The sequence below is a fragment of the Pleurodeles waltl genome, unplaced genomic scaffold (genome assembly GCF_031143425.1).
Source record: "Pleurodeles waltl isolate 20211129_DDA unplaced genomic scaffold, aPleWal1.hap1.20221129 scaffold_86, whole genome shotgun sequence".
Classification (NCBI taxonomy): Eukaryota; Metazoa; Chordata; class Amphibia; order Caudata; family Salamandridae; genus Pleurodeles; species Pleurodeles waltl.
Genome location: NW_027150400.1, coordinates 83,399 through 108,853, shown reverse-complemented (window position 1 = coordinate 108,853; position 25,455 = coordinate 83,399). Strand labels below are relative to the sequence as shown.

At 41.8% G+C, this 25,455-nt stretch overlaps 1 long non-coding RNA gene and 1 other non-coding gene across 3 annotated transcripts in view; both read left to right on the top strand.

Annotated features, from left to right (window-relative positions):
• Nucleotides 1-25,455, top strand: part of LOC138281260 (uncharacterized) — a 93,201-nt gene that overhangs the window by 17,725 nt on the left and 50,021 nt on the right. For both annotated transcript variants that reach the window (XR_011200897.1, XR_011200898.1), the window contains exon 2: nucleotides 17,668-17,830. This is a non-coding gene — a long non-coding RNA (uncharacterized lncRNA). The remainder of the gene's footprint in view (nucleotides 1-17,667; nucleotides 17,831-25,455) is intronic.
• On the top strand, nucleotides 23,096-23,166 carry TRNAG-CCC (transfer RNA glycine (anticodon CCC)). Its single transcript has one exon. It is a non-coding gene; the product is annotated as a tRNA-Gly (tRNA).

The following is a 25,455-nucleotide window of genomic DNA, read 5'->3' as shown; positions in this document are numbered from 1 at the left end:
CACAGCCATTTTACACTGCACTTAAGTAACTTATAAGTCACCTATATGTCTAACCTTTACCTGGTAAAGGTTAGGTGCAAAGTTACTTAGTGTGAGGGCACCCTGGCACTAGCCAAGGTGCCCCCACATTGTTCAGAGCCAATTCCCTGAACTTTGTGAGTGCGGGGACACCATTACACGCGTGCACTACATATAGGTCACTACCTATATGTAGCTTCACAATGGTAACTCCGAATATGGCCATGTAACATGTCTATGATCATGGAATTGCCCCCTCTATGCCATCCTGGCATAGTTGGCACAATCCCATGATCCCAGTGGTCTGTAGCACAGACCCTGGTACTGCCAAACTGCCCTTCCTGGGGTTTCACTGCAGCTGCTGCTGCTGCCAACCCCTCAGACAGGCATCTGCCCTCCTGGGGTCCAGCCAGGCCTGGCCCAGGATGGCAGAACAAAGAACTTCCTCTGAGAGAGGGTGTGACACCCTCTCCCTTTGGAAAATGGTGTGAAGGCAGGGGAGGAGTAGCCTCCCCCAGCCTCTGGAAATGCTTTGTTGGGCACAGAGGTGCCCAATTCTGCATAAGCCAGCCTACACCGGTTCAGGGGACCCCTTAGCCCTGCTCTGGCGCGAAACTGGACAAAGGAAAGGGGAGTGACCACTCCCCTGACCTGCACCTCCCCTGGGAGGTGTCCAGAGCTCCTCCAGTGTGCTCCAGACCTCTGCCATCTTGGAAACAGAGGTGCTGCTGGCACACTGGACTGCTCTGAGTGGCCAGTGCCACCAGGTGACGTCAGAGACTCCTTGTGATAGGCTCCTTCAGGTGTTGCTAGCCTATCCTCTCTCCTAGGTAGCCAAACCCTCTTTTCTGGCTATTTAGGGTCTCTGTCTCTGGGGAAACTTCAGATAACGAATGCAAGAGCTCATCCGAGTTCCTCTGCATCTCTCTCTTCACCTTCTGATAAGGAATCGACTGCTGACCGCGCTGGAAGCCTGCAAACCTGCAACATAGTAGCAAAGACGACTACTGCAACTCTGTAACGCTGATCCTGCCGCCTTCTCGACTGTTTTCCTGCTTGTGCATGCTGTGGGGGTAGCCTGCCTCCTCTCTGCACCAGAAGCTCCGAAGAAATCTCCTGTGGGTCGACGGAATCTTCCCCCTGCAACCGCAGGCACCAAAAAGCTGCATTACCGGTCCCTTGGGTCTCCTCTCAGCACGACGAGCGAGGTCCCTCAAATCCAGCGACTCTGTCTAAGTGACCCCCACAGTCCAGTGACTCTTCAGTCCAAGTTTGGTGGAGGTAAGTCCTTGCCTCACCTCGCTGGGCTGCATTGCTGGGAACCGCGACTTTGCAGCTACTCCGGCCCCTGTGCACTTCCGGCGGAAATCCTTTGTGCACAGCCAAGCCTGGGTCCACGGCACTCTAACCTGCATTGCACGACTTTCTAAGTTGGTCTCCGGCGACGTGGGACTCCTTTGTGCAACTTCGGCGAGCACCGTTTCACGCATCCTTGTAGTGCCTGTTTCTGGCACTTCTCCGGGTGCTACCGGCTTCAGAGAGGGCTCCTTGTCTTGCTCGACGTCCCCTCTCTCTGCTTGTCCAATTTGCGACCTCCTGGTCCCTCCTGGGCCTCAGCAGCGTCCAAAAACACTAACCGCACGATTTGCAGCTAGCAAGGCTTGTTGGCGTTCTTTCGGCGGGAAAACACTTCTGCACGACTCTCCACGGCGAGAGGGATCCGTCCACCAAAGGGGAAGTCTCTAGCCCTTTTCGTTCCTGCAGAAACCTCAGCTTCTTCTGTCCAGTAGAAGCTTCTTTGCACCCGCAGCTGGCATTTCCTGGGCATCTGCCCATCTCCGACTTGCTTGTGACTTTTGGACTTGGTCCCCTTGTTCCACAGGTACCCTAGATTGGAAATCCACAGTTGTTGCATTGCTGGTTTGTGTCTTTCCTGCATTATTCCTCTAACACGACTTCTTTGTCCTTAGGGGAACTTTAGTGCACTTTGCACTCACTTTTCAGGGTCTTGGGGAGGGTTATTTTTCTAACTCTCACTATTTTCTAATAGTCCCAGCGACCCTCTACAAGGTCACATAGGTTTGAGGTCCATTTGTGGTTTGCATTCCACTTTTGGAGTATATGGTTTGTGTTGCCCCTATCCCTATGTTTCCCCATTGCATCCTATTGTAACTATACATTGTTTGCACTGTTTTCTAAGACTATACTGCATATTTTTGCTATTGTGTATATATATCTTGTGTATATTTCCTATCCTCTCACTGAGGGTACACTCTGAGATACTTTGGCATATTGTCATAAAAATAAAGTACCTTTATTTTTAGTATAACTGTGTATTGTATTTTCTTATGATATTGTGCATATGACACTAAGTGGTACTGTAGTAGCTTCACACGTCTCCTAGTTCAGCCTAAGCTGCTCTGCTAAGCTACCATTATCTATCAGCCTAAGCTGCTAGACACCCTATACACTAATAAGGGATAACTGGGCCTGGTGCAAGGTGCAAGTACCCCTTGGTACTCACTACAAGCCAGTCCAGCCTCCTACACACATAAATTGTGCTGAGTGAGTGGCGCTAATTAACTAAGAGACTGGAAGGATCTTGACCAGCACCACAGTAATCCTCAAAGGAGAACACTATGCAGAAAATGGAAACACCTGAATGTGGACAGCCCACAGCAGCAGGAGTAAGCGCCTTGCACTGTACTTGAAATACAAAAACTGTATTTGGCACAGGCAGCGGTTAAAGGTATTGTTTGTGCATAATGCCTTCTTGACGCTTCTACATTGCAGCAGTATAATGGATTAGCTTTGCTAACATCCCTTGGACAATAGGTCACCAGAAGGTTGAAGGGAGGAGGTTTAGGGGAAAACTTAGCAGCCATTAGCCAATGTGGCCATTTGTTCTAAAAACAAATCCTGCACGAGGCATTAAGAACCCAAGGAGTGCTGTGCACCTATCAAGTACAAGCACAGGTGGTTTATGAGAATACTTCAATGCACACACTTTATAAACTCCGGAAAGGTTCTACTGACCAACTAAAAATGCATATAATTATTTCAGACAAATTAAATACAGTAGTACTTCTGTACTTGCAAGTCTTCAAAAGTTTAAGTATGAATAGGTGCCTAAAATCATACGCAAATGGGAATATCGCGAATGTGTACTGCACACACATACTAATTATACTCACCCCTGGAAGCTCAACTGTTTTCAAATGCGTATCGTGGTAGTAGCAACCAACACCGGTTAATGTCTTTGTGCCACACTAAAAGTGGAGAGAGGGAGTGAGACAGCTGCCCCGCACGTCACATGCGCACTGCTCCAGAGGCCCCTGGTAACCACTGTGAGGCATCTCTCTAAGCCAATCCTGCCGTTGCTCCTGCTGTTACAGCAGCTCCAAGATTGTCTAGGGTGAGCAACCTCACCGCTCATTACTGAGACCGGGGGCTGCAGCTTTAAGTCACCCCCGGCTCACCAATAGGAGACTCTGAGAGGCCTCTAGTGCGCATGTCAGGGCTGGACGGTGAAAGGGAGCAGTCCAAACCGACATGCGCATCTGAAACCAGTTGTGTTGGCTGTGATCAGTACTACGGGTGTATCTATCAATATTGTGAAGCCCCACCCTTTCAGGCCCACACTGGCTTCTCCAGGACCCATCTCAGGCTGCAGCGCTCTATACAAGTTACCACCAGCCTATGGCACCTGAAGCAATTTAAACATAGTTTACTAGTAATATTCACATTTAATTCCATGGCTAGGGTGGACAAAATATGAGTCCCAACACCCTAAGGGAGGCCCCCCCGCTGTTGAACCCAGTGGTGCTGGAACAGTGTTCAGACTGGTGGTGCTGCTTTCAATGTTACATCACTGAAGTCACAGGGTGGGTGAAAAATCCAAGCCTCAAATGTGCCAAATCCAATCAGCATGAGAGTGGCAAGGGGATGGTGCATTTTGGAGCACTGATTTGGTGGCACACCGTCATCAGCACATTTTCCATTGAAATGGGCACTAAATTTGCATAGACATACATTTTTGATGTTAAAACTATATAGTGCAAACGATAATGTGTGGAAATCGGGTTTCAGTGAATATTTATCATTTGCGCATAACCAAGTGTCTTTATTTGTTTTCATCCAATGAAATCTTTGTTTCCAATACATTTCAGTATTACAAAACTGTGCTTCATTTTTGCTTTCTTAATTGCTGCTATATTTTGAAGTATGTTTATCATTCATTTACAAGTATTTAAATGTTTTGTGTGCTATAAAAAAACTGACATCCTACAGTTTTTCCTTTTACTTCCTGCACAACCTCTGATTAGACTATGACAAAGGTTTAAAAGAAGCCAGGCTGGACCAAGGGTGTTTTAGGATTCTACATCAATGGATTTGGACCCCGGGTACCTTCCAAAAGCCAGGATGTGCCTGGGCTTAACATGTTGGAGCTGTTGTGATATTGTTCATGTAGTCTGGGATTGCACAACTGTACGGAATTACTGGATGTCCATATGGGAAAGACTGATTCTGGGATCGGCCAGCTACTGCTCATGATACATAAAGGACTTTGTCACTATCAGTGTCATTACGAAAACTAACCAAGAATGTTTTTTGCTTTTAAATAATCACAAGGATGTGAAAAGAGTTTCAAGAGAATGAAACATATCATAAAAAAAGCAACAGAAATGGCGTACTTCAATCCAAGGTTCCATACCGAAATTGGAGTTGATGCTAGCCCCGTTGGGTTAAGGCCTATACTTGCACAGCAGAGTGGACGCCCAAATGCAAGAAGACATATTGTGCCCTAAGTAGTAGAAGTTTATCTCAAACAGAATGTGCTCACAGCCTGAAAAGGAAAGTTTGGCTGTAGTATGGGCTTGTGAACGTTTCCATGTATTCCTCTACGGAAAGCCTTTTACGCTCGTGACTCAACATCAAGTCTTGCTGACTGTCTTCGGCAATTCAAAAGCCAAGATGCCTCCTCAAATTGAATTATTGGGAATACGATTGCAAGAGTATGATTATACAATTGTCCATCGACCACGAAAGGATCACAATCCTGCTGACTACTTTTCGGGAGTGCCCATTCAAGGTCATAGCACTACATTCAAAACAGCTGAGGCCTACATCAATTTCATTGTAAAGTCAAGTACACCAGCCACTATATCGTAGATTCTACGACAAAGGTGATAGAAGTGGCTCACTAAGGGCATCATGGTAATGTTGCTACAAAGAGAGCGACCCGAGACCGAGTTTGGATTCTATACTGAGATGAAAGAGTGGAAAAGGAACTCAAGGCTTGTCACAAATGTAATTGCTTGCCAACCAAAGTCACTTAGCATAATTTAAACATGTCAGAACTTCCCAAACATGCCTGGGAGAGAATACCCATTGCTTTTTTGGTCCACTTGCCAGTGGACATCATTTAATGGTGATAATAGTTGAATATTCACGTTTTCCTTTGGTCGAAGACCTCTCATCTAGACACATGATCGAGTAATATAAAATCTTGATGGCATATTTGCAACATGGCGTTTGCCAGCCATTGTGAAGTCTGACAATGGTCCACCCTTCAACAGCAAGGAATTTAAAGAATTTTTGGGGCATCTGTAGTAATTCCTCTAAGCGATGTAAGAAGTTGCAGTCTGAATAGTTATAGAAAATTCTTCTTTATTTTTGAAGAGATGAAGGTAACAGAAACTCAAGCCACACCTGCACACAGCTCCTCTAGCTCCAACAGCATAGAACCCTGGAGCATTCCGGATAATACAAAAGCTGGTGAAGGGGTAACCAGACCATACCAACTACAACATCTGATATAAATGAAAAGATGTCCTGAGTATAAAATAAGCTTTACAATAAAATATAACCTAAGTTGACACATACAATACTACACCACCCTTCCCCTTTAAAAGACACACACAAAAAAAATTAAAATATAAGAGAGAATGAACCAAAAAACATATTATTTTAGCTTGACAACTCTATTAAGGTTCCAAATACGTCCATCATCCACCTTAACAGTTCCCTTAAACACCTTGATAACACAAAAAACTTTACTGTAGTGAGACTGTCCGCTGCCCGTTTTACCTGGCAACCTGACTTTGACGGAATCACCCACATTAACATGTATTTCTTTCACAGACTTGTGTACATCATACACAGGTTTCCTTTTCTTTTGACAACTCAAATCTCTGCTCACAGCAATTTATTTTTGCTTCTCATAGTCAAATTGCTCCTTAGTATAATCTTTAATCCATGGTGGATCTATTTTAGTATGAGGAACGCGTTTTCTGAAGATGACAAAAGGCGACTGGCCGCTGCTTGTATGAGGTGTAAACCTATAATCTTCAACTTTACGCTTAACCATGCTCTCCCAATCACCTCCTAACTGTTTTGCCAATTGAATGGTTTCTTTCAACGTCCTGTTAAAACGTTCCACCATCCCATTGGTTTCTGGATGATATAAAGCACATTTTTTGTGAATGATTCCCCTTTCCTTCAAAAACTCACACATTAATTTAGACGTGAATTGTACGCCATTATCAGATACAATATATCTTGGATTACCCTCCCTTCCAAACACACCGCCAAAAACCTTACTACCTTCAAAGAAGTGACTTCAGAATTAATCAATATTTCAGGCCACTGTGACAACCCATCCATGAGAAGTAATACATACTTGGAAAGTGTTCCACCACTTATAGGATCCAAAATATCAATTGATACTTCCTCCCACTCCTCCTTAGGGATTTCTTTCAAAACCATAGGTTGTATCCTAAGCTTTAAGGTCTTATCCGCCATTTTACATTCCACACAATCACAAACCTTTCTTTCAACCGCTAGATCCACACCTCATTCTTTCTTTAGTTTTACATATACCATGATGGCCACTCTGTGTCAGATCAATTAAACGCTCACGTAGCTTACACAGTGGAATCAAGCTACACCCTCTTACAACCACTCCATTTTGTATAGAAAGCTCAGGTCAAATTTTCCTAAATTATTCACTAAATTCCACAGTATGACCAGGTCGTAATCCAGCATACAGCAAGTCCTTGACCTTTAGTAATTCCTCATCATTATTCAACTCTTGTTTCCACTCTTCCTCAGAAACACATCCATCTGTGACAATACAAACTTTAACTTCCTCATTCACCCACCACGACTTATCATTTTCACACTCATCCAACTCTTTCTTCTTCATCCTGGACAAACAATCCGCAGTCCTGTTCTCACATCCAGGAACATACTTCACACTAAAATTATAATCTTGAAGGCCAACAATCCATTTACATATACGACCAGAGACATTGTCCAAGCCTTTCTTCTCAAATATTTCACATAGAGGTTTATGATCAGTTCGTACCTCAAAGCTAGTACCCCAAAGAAACTGCTTAAATTTTTTGACAGCCCAGAATATAGCTAAGGCTTCCTTTTCAATTGTTGAGTACTTACATTCCGCTCCTCGCAAACCTTGTGAAGCAAAAGCAATAATATTCACTTTGCCATCATTCTATTGCTTCAAGACACAACCTAAACATTTCTTTGAGGCATCTGTAGTGATAGAGCAGGGAAGACCAGATTGAAAACTGCTAAGCGATTGCGCTGAAGACAAACCAAATTTTAAGTCATCAAACTCCTTTTGACATTCAGAATACCAAATAAAATCAGTACCTTTCTTGAGCAAACTCCTAATAGAACAACTCCTTTTATCCAAATCAGGTATAAACCTAACGTAAAATTCTACCATCCCAAAAAAAACTTGAACCTCATCCTTATTTTCAGGAGCAGCCAAATCAAGAATAGACTTCACCAGCTCCTCCTTAGGTCTAACTCCATCACCTGTTATTATGTGACCTAAATACGAAATTTCCGATTTGAAGAACTTGCATTTGGTGCCTTTCAATGTAATTCCTTTTAATCGAAATGTATCGAGCACCTTCCTGACCAATTCTTTATGTTGTTCAATGGTACTTGAGAAAATAAGAACATCATCTTGAAAATATTTCACACCAACAATGTCACCTAGAATTTCATTCATTAGTCTTTGAAATACCGATGCTGCTGAACAGAGTCCAAAAGGCATTCTATTGAACTTGAACACCCCAAAGGGTGTAATAAAAGATGTGAGTAACTTGGACTCTTTGCACAACTGCACTTGATGATATGCTGAACTCAGATCTAAGGTGGTGAAGTACTTGGCATCCACCAGAGAACCAACCATCTCAGTTATATTAGGTAGAGGAAACCTATCCTCAATGACTACCTTGTTTAGATTGCTTAAGTCAACACACAGTCTAATGTCTCCATTACTTTTTGTTGCAACCACAATCGGAGCGATCCATTCATCCACCATTACTTTCTCAATTATGCCTTCAGACAGTAGCCTCTGAAGTTCCATTTTTACTTTATCTCTAATACTGAAGGGAATGTTTCTGACCCTACACGCAACTGTTGCAGCATCTTTTTTTAGTACAATGCTATGCTTATACCCTTTAACGCAGACCACCTTACTATTGAAAACATCCGGAAATTCGTTCATCAATTCTTTGCCCCAACTACAAACCTTCTGCACTTGTACTTGGGGTACAGAGTTGGGGTTTAGTATAATTCTCAACAATTTTTGATGTGGCCAACTCACTATGGTATCACCTACAACAGGAACATACACCTTCCCTTCAACTGTGTTCCCTTTGAAAACAATTCTAGCATCGAAGTAGCCCTTTAACTCTATAGGCTTACCACCGTAACTGAAAGGTGTAACATCAGGTGCATGAAGAATCACTTTGTTCAGAAAATATTTAGTATAATCAGTATCCGAAACTAAAGTCAACTTTGCCCCTGAGTCCATCATCATTCGTATTTTAACACCATCAACCTCCACAATATCGGTAGGGTACTCACACCGAACATTAGAGATACAATTTGCATCATTAACTATTTGTAAAATAAAACTTTTTCCATTATCACACTCAACCTCATTCACTTTCACAATTTTGTTTTCTAAAGACTTGCAACACCTGGCAAAATGACCCTTCTTGCCACACTTCTTATACACCACATTAAAAGCAGGACAATCTCTGTTGTTGGCTAAATGTGATGGAGAATTGCATCTGAAACACAATAATTTTGATTTTGCACTGGTATTTCCCCTAGGTGTAGACTTAGCATCCAAGGATTGAATAGTATGAGATACATTTTTAGATTTCCTTAGATTCTCAATACAAGATTCAGAATGCTCTATTTGTTTAGCCACAATCAACACCTCCTCCAGAGTGGGATCCCCCTTTGACCACAAAGCTTCCCTTACTTTATCACTTCTGCACTCTAGCATGAATTGATCTCGGATGCGTTCATCTAAAGTATCTCCAAACTTGCATGGAGCTGCTAATTTACGTAGGTTTGTTACGAAGTCCTCAACAGTTTCAGTATCGTTCTGTTTACATTTTCCAAAATAATACCTTTGAAGAATAATTGACACTTTAGGTAAGTAATGTCTGTCCAATTTAAGCAATGTTATCTCAAATTCATTTAAAGTAGTGTCTCCGTCTGCGCCATCAGGAGTAATGTTCGAAGGTAAAGTCTCCAAAAACTCCTGTCTTTCCGCTCCTAAACAATGTTGTAGAACAGAGGTCTTTCTGTCTGCCGATAAATTGCTGCCACAAACACGAATATAAGTAAGGAATACTTTTTTCCACTTGTTCCACGGAATAGGTGGATCTCCTGGTAATGACAAAAATAACAGCGGCAGAGTAATGTTTTGCATAATTCCGAAAACAGATGATGAAGAACAGAGAAAAAAAAATAAAAGTATACTCAGATCTTAGATGGTAGCATTAAAAATTAAATGAAAATAGAAAAACAATTAATGAACAGGAGTCTAGTAATATGGATTGTAAAGTCCAGAGGAGCCGGAGAAATCTGCAAACAAACAATGGACAATATTTGAAGCCAGCAGGGTGCTTTGAAAGAAAGCATACAGTCACAGGGAAAAATTGAAATGCTTCAAGCGTGCTCTTCTACGATGCTGAAAACTAGAGATTAAAATCACAAACTGCGTGTGCAGCTGCGAAATAAAGTTGCGAGGAAAGCTTTGTTATAAGCATTGTAAGCGGCAAATCCTCAAATGAAATAAATCTGCCAGGAAAGCTTCATGATAATATCTCTAGCGGCGCGTGCTGAATTGAAACAAAACTGCAAGGAAAGTTTCAAATCATGCGCTTGCCTAGAAATGACAGAGCCACTAGTAAAGCTCGTGATCGAAGAGCGCGGCAACAAAACGTGAGACGCTTGAGGTTGCTAAGAAACGGACACAAAGCTTCAGCAGAGGAAAATGCGTTGTCTAGGAAACAAGACGCATAGATCCTCGCGCAAACAAAGACGTTGTCCCGGCAAAGGAAAGGTTGCTGGTAAAGAAAAATAAAACGTACAAAACCACATCAAAAGATACAGAGTTTTTCTTTTTCTTAAAAAAATAGGGGAAAAAATGCAGGGAAGACAAATGAACGTCACACAGTTCAAAAATCACAGTACCTTATAGTGTGACAAGACCCATGAGTGTGTTGGAGGTTCCTGCTAATCCCTCGTGAGTTCGAAGTCCAAAACGTCGCCAAAGTGTAGTAATTCCTCTAAGCGATGTAAGAAGTTGCAGTCTGAATAGTGATAGAAAATTCTTCTTTATTTTTGAAGACATGAAGGTAACAGAAACTCAAGCCACACCTGCACACAGCTCCTGTAGCTCCAACAGCATAGAACCCTGGAGCATTCCAGATAATACAAAAGCTGGTGCAGGGGTAACCAGACCATACCAGCTACAACATTTGATATAATTGAACAGATGTCCTAAGTATAAAATAAGCTTTACAATAGAATATAACCTAAGTTGACACATACAATACTACACCATCCAAATGTAAAGAATAAAAAAATCACACTCTTGTGGCCACAGGTCAATGGACTTGTTGAGCATTTTATGAGTACACTAAAGAAAGCAGTGCACTGTGCAGCTCTTGAGAAGCTCAGTCTAAAAACAGTACTGAACTCTACTTTACGAGCTTATCGTTCAACACCCCACTCGACCACAAGTGAAAGTCCTGTGGCTTTGATGTTTGGAAAAGCAATGGCAACCAAGCTACCCAAAGGGACCATTGAGAGAGATACAAATGAAAACTTGATTTGTATGAGGGACCCGGTTCAAAAACAGAAAGTGAAGCTGTATGCAGACAAGAGGTGACGTGCGAAAGACCTCTCACTCAGAAAAGGAGATTTGGTGATCGCTCGACAGCTGAGGAAACGAAAATGTGATGCTTTTTACGATGCTGAACATTTTCAAGTAGTGTCTACTAAAGGACACATGGTGACTGGCCACTGACCCGAGAAGCCCATTACCAGAGACTCTTCTCACTTCAGGCCTGTGTTTCATTGGTCTTTGACTTGCGATGGTGAAAGAAAAACTGATTTTGAAACCTCAAATCCTGTTGCTGATTCCTTACCGTTGTTGACAATTTCCAACATTGAAGACAACCATTTAAAACTTCCAGTAACCAGATTGGGTTGATAGTACCCAGCGACAAGAAGAGATTTAATTGTATATGTTTCTATAAATGTAGATATTTGTGTTTGTCTCATACTTTTCTAAAGATTTGCAATTTTTCTCAACATTTCAGAGGCAAATCTCCATAGGTGGATATTTCCCCTCCTCTCAGAGCCTCCGTCTGTCCAAAAAGGCCTTCAGAGAGATTTGCAAAAGGTTTGGGGATCCTTACACAGCCTTTTTGCTTCCAGGATCAATGCTCTTCTCTTGAGGTTTCGCTCCAGATTTCCAGTGTGAAGAGTTTGGGGAGTGGGTGCTTTGGCCATCAAATGCCAAGGAAGCTTATATTTGCCTCTCCTCCTTTCCCTTTGACACAAAAATTGTAATGAAAGATTCTTCAAGAGAAGGCCCAGGTGGTAGTTCCATTTTCACCCAGGACAACCCGGTTCCCTCTTCTGAAGACAATAGCCCTTCAACCTCTTTGGATTCTTCCTCTATCTCCTTCTCCTCTGAAATCTTGCAGCCCTCTTCTTCCTCTTCATCTCGCCCTTTCACTAGGAGGATGAGAGGCTGAATCCTGAGAAGCAAAGTTTAGCTCCATAAATAATTGAAACCTAGAAGAGTTACCGTAGCTGCTTATTATGAACATTCGTAGAATTTTATTGCATGGTGTTCTGCATGAGAGCTCTCTTCTGTGGCCTGCTCCCTCCATCCTTCAGTTTCTTTTGGATGGCTGTAGAAATAATGTATCTCTGCCCACCTTGAAATCTCAATGGTATGCCATCCAAGCTTTTCATAACAGTGATAATGTGATTATAGAAGCAGAGTTTTTGGTGTCTAGGATGCTTAAAACATTTTCAATTTCCAGGCCTGTTCCTTGCTCTTCGGTTCCTCCTTAGGATTTGCCTCTGGTCCTTAAAGCTTTCCAGTGACCTCCATTTGTGCCCTTAAGCTGGTGGATTTCAAATGTCTCTCCTTTAAAGTTCTATTGTTAGTTGCTATCACCTCTGCTAGAAGGTTGGGGGAGCTGCTGCTTTACTCTGTCATCATCCATTCTTATAACTTCTAGATGACGCAGCAGTGCTCAGATTAGACCCTGCGTTTCTTCCCAAAATCAATTCTAAGGTTCACTCTTCTCAGGTACCTATTCCTCCAACTTTCTTTCCTTCTCCTTCTGAAGAACAGATGGTGAGCTTGTTGGATGCTAAGAGTGCTCTAGCCATTTATCTTGACAGATCCAGCGAGTTTAGAAAGACAGACTCTGTTTATCTCTTTTGGCCTTCAGAAGACGTAAAAAGGCATCCAGGATAACCTTGAGTCGATGGGTAAAGGAGGCTATTGGACTTGCTTATTCAAGTTGTGATCTACCTCTGCCCTTGGGATTGCAGGGTCGCTCAGCCAGAGGGGTGTTGGCCTCTTGGGCGGAGATGCAGGGTGTCGCGCTAGGTGAAATATGCAGAGCACCTTTTTGGAGCACACTCTTGTAAGACACTACAGGACATATTTATGATTCCCCTAGCGCCACCTTGTGCCACATTTGTGTCATTTGTTTAATGCAAATGTGTTGTTAAGGTGGCATTTCCCATGCACCAGATTTACAAAGTGGTACAATGCAAGCTTTGCACCACTTTGTAAATGCTTGTACCACATTAAACCTGAGATAGGCATAACGTATGCAAGGGGGGTGTTCCCTCGTAGGGAGGCCCAGAAAAATGACCCAGTGAAATGTACTAGATTTCACTGCACCATTTTTAGCCTCATTATTAATGCCTGCCTGAGGCAGGCGTTAAGATGATGCTCCCATTGAAAACAATGGACCTCCTTGTGCTTTGCTGCATCAGCAAAGCGCAACATTGGCGCCATAAATTATGACACTAATATGGATATGACCGCCATGGGGCGCAGTTTTGTAAATACAGCGCACACATGGCGTCATTTTGGTGGACGCAATGGGGCATGACACACCATGAATGATGTATCTCTTTTCCAAAAATATGCCCCTACGGGTTAAGGAAATTGCTCAGCAGAATTCTGGTGAAGGAGTGTTGCACTCGATGGTGTTACAAACTGTGTTTTCCTGCCATTTCATTTCTGATCATGTTATCAGCAAATAAATTGATGTGATATTGCATTATATCTTGATCAGGACTACACTTTATTCCTTATCTATGACCTGTTCTTTTTGCTTTGGTGTACCTCATAGGTAAATGACTGGGTCGAGGGACGTAGAGGTAATGCCTCAATTAATTACCGGTAATCGTCATTAATTTTAGTCCCTCTCGTCTTCGACCCAGTCATTATATCCCCCCACAACCTTACCCGATTTCCAGACTTTTGATAAAGGGGCTTTGGATTAAGGAAGTGCTGGGGAATGCTGCCCTGTCATGCACTATCGGGTATATTTACAACAAAGTGGCCCATCGGTCACGATGCACCACTTTTCTTGCGTCGTCCTTGCCCCAACTAAAGAAACCATGGTTGCACCGTGTTTACAATAGGGTGCGCCATGGTGGTCATTAGGGCAAAAGCATCAACATTTTTGATGCTACTGTGACGCTTTGCTGCACCAGCGTCAAAAATGTTGACTCTAGTGCAGCAAAGCATGGGAAAGCCCATTGATTAAAATGTGTGCGCCATTTTAACGCCTGTTTTGAACAGGCATTAAAAAGCAGTAAAAATGGCGTAGTGAAATGTTGTCAATTTTACTGCGCCATTTTTCAGGCCTCCCTGCGTCAGAATGTCCCCCTTGCATACACTATGCGTGGCGCTGGCATAATGTGGCACAAGGGTTTACAAAGTGTAAATACGGCACAGGAGAAAAGCTTTCTTAGCGCCGCCTTGGCGTCTAAACAATTACGCTAGATCGGTGCAAGGTGGCATTAGGGGCTTGTAAATATGCCCCTATGAATGGTTAGATTTCACAGTGGCTAAAAAACAGTTAAAATTAGACCCATCTGTGTACACGGGAGGCGATTGGGGCAGGAGGATGCTGGTCTGCGGTTTGGGCTGCTGAGGTGCTCTCCCTCCATCATGGTTTCTTCTTTCCCACATGAGACCAGTGGGCGTTTAACACCCAGGGCTGCTGGGTTTTACTGTAATTTACAAATTCGACTAGGCACCCACAGATAATGGCAGGGGGTCCCACTGTTAAGTCTTCATAAAGGAGAAAGCGCGTCTGCAAGTCTGGACGTCCCACTGTTGCTATGATCAGAGGTCTGCTGGAAATAAGTCCATGCGCGGAAAAACCAGTTGACCACTCACTTTTGTGACATTCACTCAGGCACTTAGTGAGCCTCTCACAAACAAAACACAACTAGTGCAGCTTAGCCAGGTTCCCAAAATGGAGTCACTCTGGGGAGATCACACTCGAAGCGAGAACCAAGTCGTCCTTACTTCTTAATGTGCAAATTATTAAACAGTGATAAATGCAAGTATTATTATAAAACCGTAGGATTGTGTATTCATTAAAAAACACACACACTGGTTTGCATTTACAGAAGATTAACATATGTGCGTGGCTTAGTCACAAACATACATTGTATACATACATTTTAGTTAGCAATATTTGTATTTCAGCGACGAACGTAAAATAGGTTCATTCCCTTTAAAGTGAGTGTGTGATAGGAGCGTGCAATCACTCCCTGTGAAGTCCATCGATGTGACATAATTTCAGGTGATTTATACTAATCAGTCCCAGCCCTTCAAAGTGCCACGCATCTCGTGTTAGAATATCGCATTTTCAGGTATTTCCCCGCATTACCACAATGTCTGTGATTGTCACGCAGAATAACCGTGCCCTGAAGTGCGGTAAAACCTTCTAGTTCCAGTTTCTCACTTTGCTGGGAAAGCTCAGAGTAGTATTTATCAAAGGCCACAAGGTGGCGCTGGTGTACACCAGGAGATATAGGATTCTCGCTATATTACGATATTTACACGGGCTTCATCGCTTGATTTTTCTGGCGAGAAAGTGTCACTCGTAGTCCTTGAAATGTCACTCATAATTACACAGAAATGATGAAATTGTCACGCATAGTAATCTGAAACCTTGGCAGTTTTGTATTCCCCCTCTTTGTTAAGGACCTGTGGCCTGCACAGCATGTCTAGGGTGTGTCAGTTCCAGTGATGGCTCACCTGCGGTCACTGAGTCCAGACTATGCAGTGAGAGTGACCTTTCGGTGAAGTAGTTTATCATCGAGCGCCATCTGGTGGCTGGCCAGGGACATGATTATGAAGGGAGCAGGCTGGGTGCGTGCGAATGGCGCCAAATTTGTAATACAAAAAAAACCATCAACACGCGGAAGTTAAAGAAAGGAAATTCTAAATCTCACCGTGAAGTATTCTTTGCTTGGAGGCAAAGACGCACTGTACGTGTTTTCAAATATATAGCATCAAATCGGTAAAAGCAACTTTTGTCCAATAAGATTATATCGCTTTGCCAATCGAGATTATAAAATCTGCCAGTGGTTTTACGTTGCTAGTATTTGTTAATGCAAAGTTTGCTTTGATAGAACAAAGACGACGTGTTCATTAAAAGTAGATGTCAGAAGTGGGATTCGAACCCACGCCTCCACTGGAGGCTTCGACCTGAGACCACTCGGCCATCCTGACAGATAGTAAAGGGTAAACAATATTTTTTATAGAGTGTCACAACAGTGTGTGCTAAGACATGCATTCTATTTCTAGGTCATGGCACTTGATATATATACCCTCTGATGACAACAGGGCTGCCTTTCTTACAAAAAAATTAAAGATATTTCTTTACATTTTGCTACTATGGAGCAGCCAAGAGGTGGGAGGTGAAAAATAATTCCCACAGGATTGGAGGCCAGGTGGCATACCTAGGTGAGGCACAGCTGGCAATCACTCATAGATTTCCTTGCACCATTTTTTTCGGTCCCCAAATGGGGGAATGCCCCCTTTGCACATCATGCCTGGCGCAGGTATAATGTAGCTCAAAGGGTTACAGAGTGGCTCAATGCGTGCATTGCACCGCTCTGTAAATAGGCGCTAGGATTTCAGCCACTTTGGGCCACATTAACGTAAAAAGTAATGAGGTTAATGTGGCGCAAGGTGGCACTAAGGGATTTTAAATATGCCCCTAAATTTTGGTGTGTCATAAACTGCAGAGCTTTTTCAAGATGCCATTCTATGTATCATACAACCTGTCATGAATGCTTTCAACTATAGTGATGACATATTAGTTTTTTCAATATTTTTAAAATTGTAAAACAGTGACCGAGATTTCACATGGTTTGTGTTTTGAAAAGTATCTGCAAACAATAATTATTTGAGGGACCTTTTTTTTATTTTTTAGCCTGGATTAAATGAGTCATATATTGTGAGACATGTAATAACAATGTGCCTTTTGGGGAGTCCAATGCATCAAAGCCTTGATTAAAACAGGACTTGAGTCCCAGAGGGGCTGCACATGTTAGAGGAGGGGAGCACTGTGTCAGGAGAGCTTCATGTAGACCTTCGCCAGTTCTGTTCGCTTTCACCTGCAATGTGTTTGCCTTGTGCTTGTGAAATCACTTGAATTTTTACAAAAATCTTAAAAGGGCTTAGAGCCTGCCCATTACTTACCTTTACTTACCATTGGCTGACTCCCACATGGCTCCTATGTCATATTACCTATCGTTGACTGACTCCCATGTAGCGCCACATTGCTCTGCTTGCCATTGGCTGGCTCCCACGTGGTTCCACATTGCTCTGCTTACCATTGGCTGGCTCCCACATGGTTCCACATTGCTCTGCTTACCATTGGCTGGCTTCCCTGGGTTCCACATTGCTCTGCTTACCATTGGCTGGCTCCCACGTGGCTCGTTGCTAGAGAACGCCTCCACCTCGTCTCTGTCATCCTGCCGTGGAGACTGGCCAGAGTACTGCTTCCAGTCTGCTGGTCAGTCTCCTTCCACTCGCACAACTTGAGGCTTCTGATGGTACTTTTAAAAAACATATACAACCCCCCCGGAAGCCTTCCCCAGGCATTCTGTATTTTTTTATTTATTTGCTAGAGTGAATCTGCAGGCTGTCTTTTTTCTTCTTCGGGGCTCGGGGTGCATGGCTGCTTAGTTTACATGTTGTTGTTGTACTGCCTGTTTTTTTTTTCTCAGCATGCACCCTGTAAGAAGCACAGGAGAGGAAGGCTTGAGATGGCGGTTTCTATGTCAGATGGAAAACGCATACCCTGCAAGTTGTCTCCGGCCTCATGGGAAGGCTCTCCGTTCGCACAGCTGCTCCCCATGCCTTTGGATTTCAAGCTTACAAAAGATTAAGGTGAATTTAGAAGCAGCTTAACTGCTGTGCAACACATAGAATACATTGAAAAAGCCAATAGATTTTGCATAGGCGATTTCGTATTGTCTTTGCCAATGCTTGGGTGTTATCAGTTCTACACAGATGCCCAATATCATCAATTGGGGTTTCATTTCTAGCTCTTCACCTGTCACCACAGTTAATCACATTTTTATCCTTTTCCAGAAGGGGTGTATCCTAGGGAAATGCTAAAGCATGAATGCACCCCTCCTCTGGCAGGCTCTGAGTAGCGCATCATTATACCCCCTTCCAATCTTCAATAGCAGTGTTCAAGTATAATAGACTCAGTAAAGTATTTTTAATTGTATCAGTCTAAACCCTGCCCCTAATGCAATTCTAAACTATACTACACTACTACTACTACTACTACTACTATTACTACTACTACTCTAAACTATACTACACTACTACTACTACTACTCTAAACTATACTACACTAGTACTACTACTATAAACTATACTACACTGCGACTACTACGACTACTACTACTCTAAACTATACACACTACTACTACCACTACTACTACTCCAAACTATACTACACTACTACTACTACTACTCTAAACTATACTACACTACTATTACTACTACTACTCTAAACTATAGTACACTACTACTACCACTACTACTACTCTAAGCTATACTACACTACTAATACTGTAAACTATACTACACTACTACCACTACTACTACTCTAAACTATACTACACTATTACTACTACTAATACAACTACTACTCTAAACTATACTACACTACTACTACTACCACTTCTACTACTCCAAACTATACTGCACTACTACTACTACCAATACTACTACTACTACTACTCTAAACTATACTACACTACTACTACTACTACTCTAAACTATACTACACTACTACTACTACTACAAACTATACAACACTACTACTAATAATAATACTACTACTACTCTAAACTATACTACACTATTAGTACTAATACTACTACTAGTACTACGACTCCAAACTATACTACACTACCACTACTACTAATCTAAACTATACTTAACTCTCTACCGTCCCTCTACCCTGTAGACTCTGTTCCAATCCCAATGCTAGAGGTGCCTGTCAACCCCTGCATGGTTAATTTCAAAACAACAACCAAATGGTTGGGCACCCTAACTTAAACAAAATATGCCTCTCAATTCCCCCATCACTCCCCTGCCTTTGGATCATTACGTCAATTGTTGTTTATATATTACCTTTAAAGAACCCAAGGAGGTGGAGCCCAGTGCTTTTACAGTTATTCCTCGAGGCGCTGTACTTCGTCCCATCCACATGGGCTGCGGAATTTTGACACCATCTCCCCGTCCACCATTAATGGAACCAGCTCTCCCTGATCTTCTTATGGTCCCTGTCAACCTCCTTCAGTTTGCCCCATCTCCAGGTCATATTGCATTGACTCAGTAGAATTCTGTCAGTCACTGTACTTTCAGAGGAATTGTTATGCCACACAGTGGTCACTTCTGTTTCTGTAGGAATTGTCTATCAAATTGTCTCCTTCGTTCATCACATCCGGTGGTCTTCTGCTCGTGGAAAAGCTTTTTGGGTTTATATTTTGTGCATTAGCAACATGTTCTTTGCATTTCCACACATGATTCTTCATATACAGACTGAAATAACATAATTGCAATTGAAATAAATTTCTAATTATGTATCGAAAATAAGTTATTAATGTGTTTTAGTTAAGCCACATATCTGTGTAAAACTCCATCTGGAAAAAGAAGGAAGCCACCACTAGTGCTGTTCATTCAAAGAAAGTCTTATTGTTAAATGCTTCATGTTTGTTCAAACACCTCCAGATGACTTTAGCATAGAGGTTGTTAAATGATTATTATTTAAGAAAATGGGTGAGCACACAACCGAAAAGAGTACCGACTATCCAGGAGGAGGATAGTTCAAAGTGACAACATGGATGAACATTTGATTGACCTTAAACTAATGGTTATAATACTGCATAAAAGTGATGGAAAGGACCAACCAAGGTGCAATATAAGGATCTACCCACAAAATGTGTAAATATCAAGAGACATTCAACAGTATGCAGCAAAAGGGAACGTTTCAACCCAGTAAGATAAAACCCGGAGCTTATGATGGGCACCAAATCTATTTAGAAGTTTTTTTTTGCAACCCTCTCTATTAAAGACATGCATGTTGTCAATCATGGCATGAGCATCCTTGGATGCTCTAAACAGGAAAATCTTTACATGATGATAAACCTAGGCAAGGCACTTTATGTATTTACAGTACAGACACACACTTGGATGAAATGTTACGAGAATTTGAATCCACCTTTGCTGATAAATTAGGAATGTTGAAAGGTTACCAACATATTGTCAAACTCAGGGAGCCACACCTATTATACCGAAAGTCTTCAACATTCAATGTTGTGCACGAAGGATGTTGATGAATTGCTGCACAAGTGGTTGTGTTAAGGAGTAATCAAACCTGTACCAGCCTCTTCATGGTTGTCCCCTTTTGTAATTTCAAAATAGAAAAATGCAGATACCAGACTTTGTGTGGATCTGCGCTACCTGAACTGCCAAGTAGTGGTAGAAAACCAAGCATTACCCCATGTGCATGAAACGGTGGCAACCTTGGGCAATGCTAAGGTGTTTGATTTCACAACTACATATTGCCTGATAATTCAATGCAAAGACTCATGTGACAAAACCTCTTTCAGATGTGGCTTCATGCCTTGTGGACCCAATTCAGATTCCGCAATGTTCCAAAAGGTCTTGATTAAGTGATTCAAAGAATTACAAGGTATTAGAGCCTTCTAGGTTGACATAATTGTGTTTTTCTGAGAATCTGGATAGCCACCAGATAATCTTGAGTGAGGTCTTTAAAAGAATGCAAAACACTGGTCTAACCTTCAAAGGAGAGGAATGTAACTTCTTTATGGGTAAAGTGGAATAATTAGGTCATTTTATTGGTGCAGATGGAGTTCAGTCCAGACCAAGCTTTATTGCTGCCATTATAGACTCACCTCAGCTAACAGGATGAACTGGGTCTATGCAGCAAGCTATTCGTAAAAGGTGGAGACTGTGCATCTTTTAATCAAGAAAGATAGAGAGTTCATCTAGAATGAAAAATTTGATAAAAGCATGCAAACTCTTAAGAAAGAGTTTCAAAATGCCCCAATGCTTTACTCATTCAATGAAACTCTTTGTCTATAGTGACCATGGATGCCAACCAGGTTGGCTTTGAAGCAATACTAAGTCTGGAAGTGCCCAACAGCAAGCGCCTCATAGCATTTGCATCACACAAAGTAGGGGCACCGAAAACAAAATGCTCTGTTATTAAAAGAGAACTTTTGGTATGCATGTGGGCAGTGGCAAAATTCAAAGGATTTGTCCGTGGTGACGGCCATTTCTGATTGAAAATTAACACAAAGCGCTTGTGAGCATACTGAGTAAGTGCAATTCTGAAAGCATGTCACTCCGCATCACAAAGTTAGTCAGTAAATTACAAGAATATGAAATAGATATTGAATATGTTCTTGGCAAATCTACCATTGCTGCTGATTATCTGTCCCATATGCCTTGTGTAGAAACATTGACTGAGGATGAAGCAAGGTTTATGGATGAAGATGTAGCTGTAGCCAATTTGTTAAATAAACCAGGATAAACAAGGGTTGTGAGTGAAATGCAGTGGACGACTGCTATTGCTAACGATTTGAGTAGACAAGTGTTTCTGATATAGATGTTAAGGGCTGGCTGAAGGAGAAACAAGTAGATGAAAATCTATAAGGCTATATTGGAAAGTAAAGAAAGAATTGACTAAAGTAGATGAAGTCACTGTAAGAAATGTCAAATTAGTTGCACCCCTTTCACTCAAGCCAAGCCTTACTGCATTGGCTCACGAGGGTCCTACTGGTATGACTGGCATGACTGGCACAAAGGAAAAATTACAACTGGTTTAACACTATATGAACTATTAAGAGGTAGGTAGGCCCCATCAGCAAACTACGTCCTCTTTGGTTCAAGGGAAAGACGGCAAAAGCAAGAGCCATCAACCTTGATAAGTAATGTGCAAAAGAGTCCAAATAAAATAGTTACAAATGAAACATAATATTATCAATGGCGGCGGGCAGCTTTAGGAGGGAGGGGGCGGGCAGGAAGCACACACACACTCACACACACTCATTCTTTCACACACAGACACACACGCACCTCCATTAACAACACTCATAAGATTCAAACACGCACGCACGCACCAAACATTCATTTTAAAACATCACACAGACTCATTCTTTCACACATGCACGCACATCCATTGACACTCATAAGATTCAAACATGCACGCACGCACCAAACATTCATCTTAAAACATCACACACACTCATTCTTTCACACATGCACGCACATCCGTTGCTACCCCCTTCTACAGGGATCCTCTCTTCTGCACAACATGGATAAGCATTGACAAAGCCAATAGCTTTTGTCTCATAGAAGTGACTTACTGGCTTTGCCAATATTATTTTTGTTAATGGCTGAAATGGAAATCCAGGTTTGGGTCCCTGATGGGTGAATCTCTGGAGTGAGAAGGGGGCTGACACGGGACTAGCCTGAGAAATGAGGACACATTATTTTTGGCTAGTAGTCAGTCACATGTTTTATCGTTGGCTGTATTGTTTGTACTGTTGTCAATTCTTGTGTGAAGAGAGGCGCTATGCTGTGACTGGTCCTTGTCATCATTGTGAGATGTAGGATGTAACTTCAGGAGCAGATTACATCTGCAGCGTGTGATGGGTGGTGTAATATACGGACGTATGTACAGTTGCTGCTTTCTATCGTCGCCTCTATAAGATCCACATTTGAAATTCGGGTGCACCGAGTTTATGTACACTGTAAAGGCAGAGCATCGCCTTGTCTTGCTACGTGAGGTGTACATCTTCAATATGTCCATAAGTGCACTGTCCTCTGTTACTTATATGTTTGTTTACGTCAATGTCCACGTTGGTGTTTGTTCTAAACTTCCTTCAGTTCATCCACTTTCATAGTCACTTAATTAAATAAATAAATAATCTGCTTCCTTGTTTCACTTAAAAAAGGTATGAATTGTGAGTAGTTTCCTAGCGCCTAGTAGAGTGTAAGAGACTTCAATCCATGTACAAGTCAATAATTGTACCCAAAAAACACTCAGATACGGCAGTTTCCTGCCAGAGCTGACAAACTGCAAGTGCTACTCCATGACCAGCCGCGCCAGTAGTGTAGGGGTATCATGCAAGATTCCCATTCTTGCGACCCGGGTTCGATTCCCGGCTGGCGCACGTCTTTTATTTATGACTTTAAAATTTGGTCTTTTATATTTTTAACACCTAAATAAGTTTATTTTGAAATGTACGGTTGGGATTTTTTATCTTGGTGGGAAAACAAAGTTGTTTTAATAACGAAGTACACATGAGCCTGGTTTTAACTGTGAACTACAAATATCTTCTCACTCAGTGAGATTCACCCTCTTATTCTGTGGCCGTGTTAACGCGTCCTTCTATGTTAATTTGTTACACATTAGGAGTCGTTTTAGGCCAATTAATCTTGTGACCCAGTGGAGAGACACCGTAGGACGAGATAACTGATCAATATGTCAAGCCATATATCAATAATTTCATCAATATTTACCACCACAATGCACTTTACTTTAGATAAAGACATTAATCAAATTGTCGATGTAATCATGGCCTTTCAGCCATGAATAACCGCACCTTGGTAGGATTTTATGAATTTTATTCCCTATTGATTACAATGTACGAGCAAAAGAGTTAATCTCAATATCAGAAAGCATAAGAGCATAGTCACGATATGGCAACTGTGATAAGATTTCATTAATGCAAAGATCACAAACATAAGAACATAGCACGGCGTGAACATAGATCAGAATACGGCAAATAACATATACGTCTCAGTTCAGCATAGCATAACGTCAGTCATTTATCTATTTGCGTCAGTCGAAGTGAACACCTGTACTAATTGCTAATTAGCATCAGCATGTTGGGCTTCATGCAAAAACAATTTAGAACACCAATTTGGAAAACATCTAACTAAGGTCTCTACCAAAATGAGCAGTTGGTACCTAGAAAGGAAAAGCAAACAGACAAATCACAAATTGCATTGTCATAATTACCCTCCAAGGATTAGATCAGCACACAGGATCAGTCTTCGTCTTCAGGACATCACTCAAAACGCCATCAGTCTAAACTTTGTCTAAAGGACAGGGGGCACTTCCCTCATAAGGAGGAGAAGTGTAAATGGACAGCCTATGGGGAAGATGGTTTAATAAGTCTTAAAGTCACCAAACAGAGTGACATAGTTTCTGGATAAAATCAATAGCATTCCCTACCTAGTTCTCTCGACCCTTCTGTGACATGGGTTTTTATCCCTTTTCCGTAATACCTTCCCCCAAAATTCTATTGGACATTTACTGTACCCCACTATCTTTAACCTATCAAATTATACATTAGGTAATTCTAATTGTCACCCCACATTTATTCACAACACTTTGATTGGTCTTCATAATTGACGTCTTCGGAGGTGGCACATCCGGGGGTTACTTCACAGCTTGGCACGTCTTCTCGGGTCATGAGTTCCTTTGTCCATGGTTTGTACATTACATTAATCTACATTTGTTTCAATCTTGTGTATAAACTCATACTAAAGCAGCAAGCATGCGGATGAGAACAGGATTGTACTGATATATTCATTTTCCAAGTTGAAGAAAAAGAACATTTGCAGGGTCATGGCCCTTTGCGAGTCAGCACACTGGAAAACAGAAAAATGCTTTTAATATGAGAGCCAGGCAACTAAAACCCACAGCTCACGCTAACTTAAGGCCTATAAGATTTTTCAATATAAATGCAATATCATGATCGTTAATATAACTTGACTAACCATAGCATTAATGATTCTATTTATGAGTTATTAGTTTGCGCACACATTGGTGGCCACACACATTATAGTCATAATTCAAATGCACGTTTAAGCTATCATTGTCGTTTTCTATGCAACATCGTTAAGCATTGATATGAGCATTTTATTTTAATATGTGTTATTTAAACTACGCCCTCTCAGTCCCTCCTCTGATGACGCTCGTCATCACACAAACCTTTCCCTTTGACCCTTCATTTTAATTTTTCACCTTGCGCATAATGCGCATTTCAACATCTTGCCCTTTATGTGAACTTCCCAATATTTCATTGAACATTTTCTCTCTTTCACTTTCTTCATTTCTTCTGGTTCTTTTAGTCCAATTCTTCTTAATTTTGTCATTGATTTTACATGCCCCCCATAATCCTAAAAGACAGGCCAGAACAATTAATAGACCCATTAATATTTTAGCAAGTACCCCATCCCAAATATTGGTAAACCAGCTCCCTACTCTGGCAATTCCTTTTCCAAATTTCTCCCAAACTCCAGGTTCCTTCAAATCCTTCAAATCTGCACAATCTCTAGTTAAGTTAGTAAGCATACCTCTAACCTTTTTACTATTGTCCGGAATGAATGAGCAACAATGACGCTCATTGAGCATCTTGCAGACTCCACCGCTCTTTGCTAAAAGAATGTCT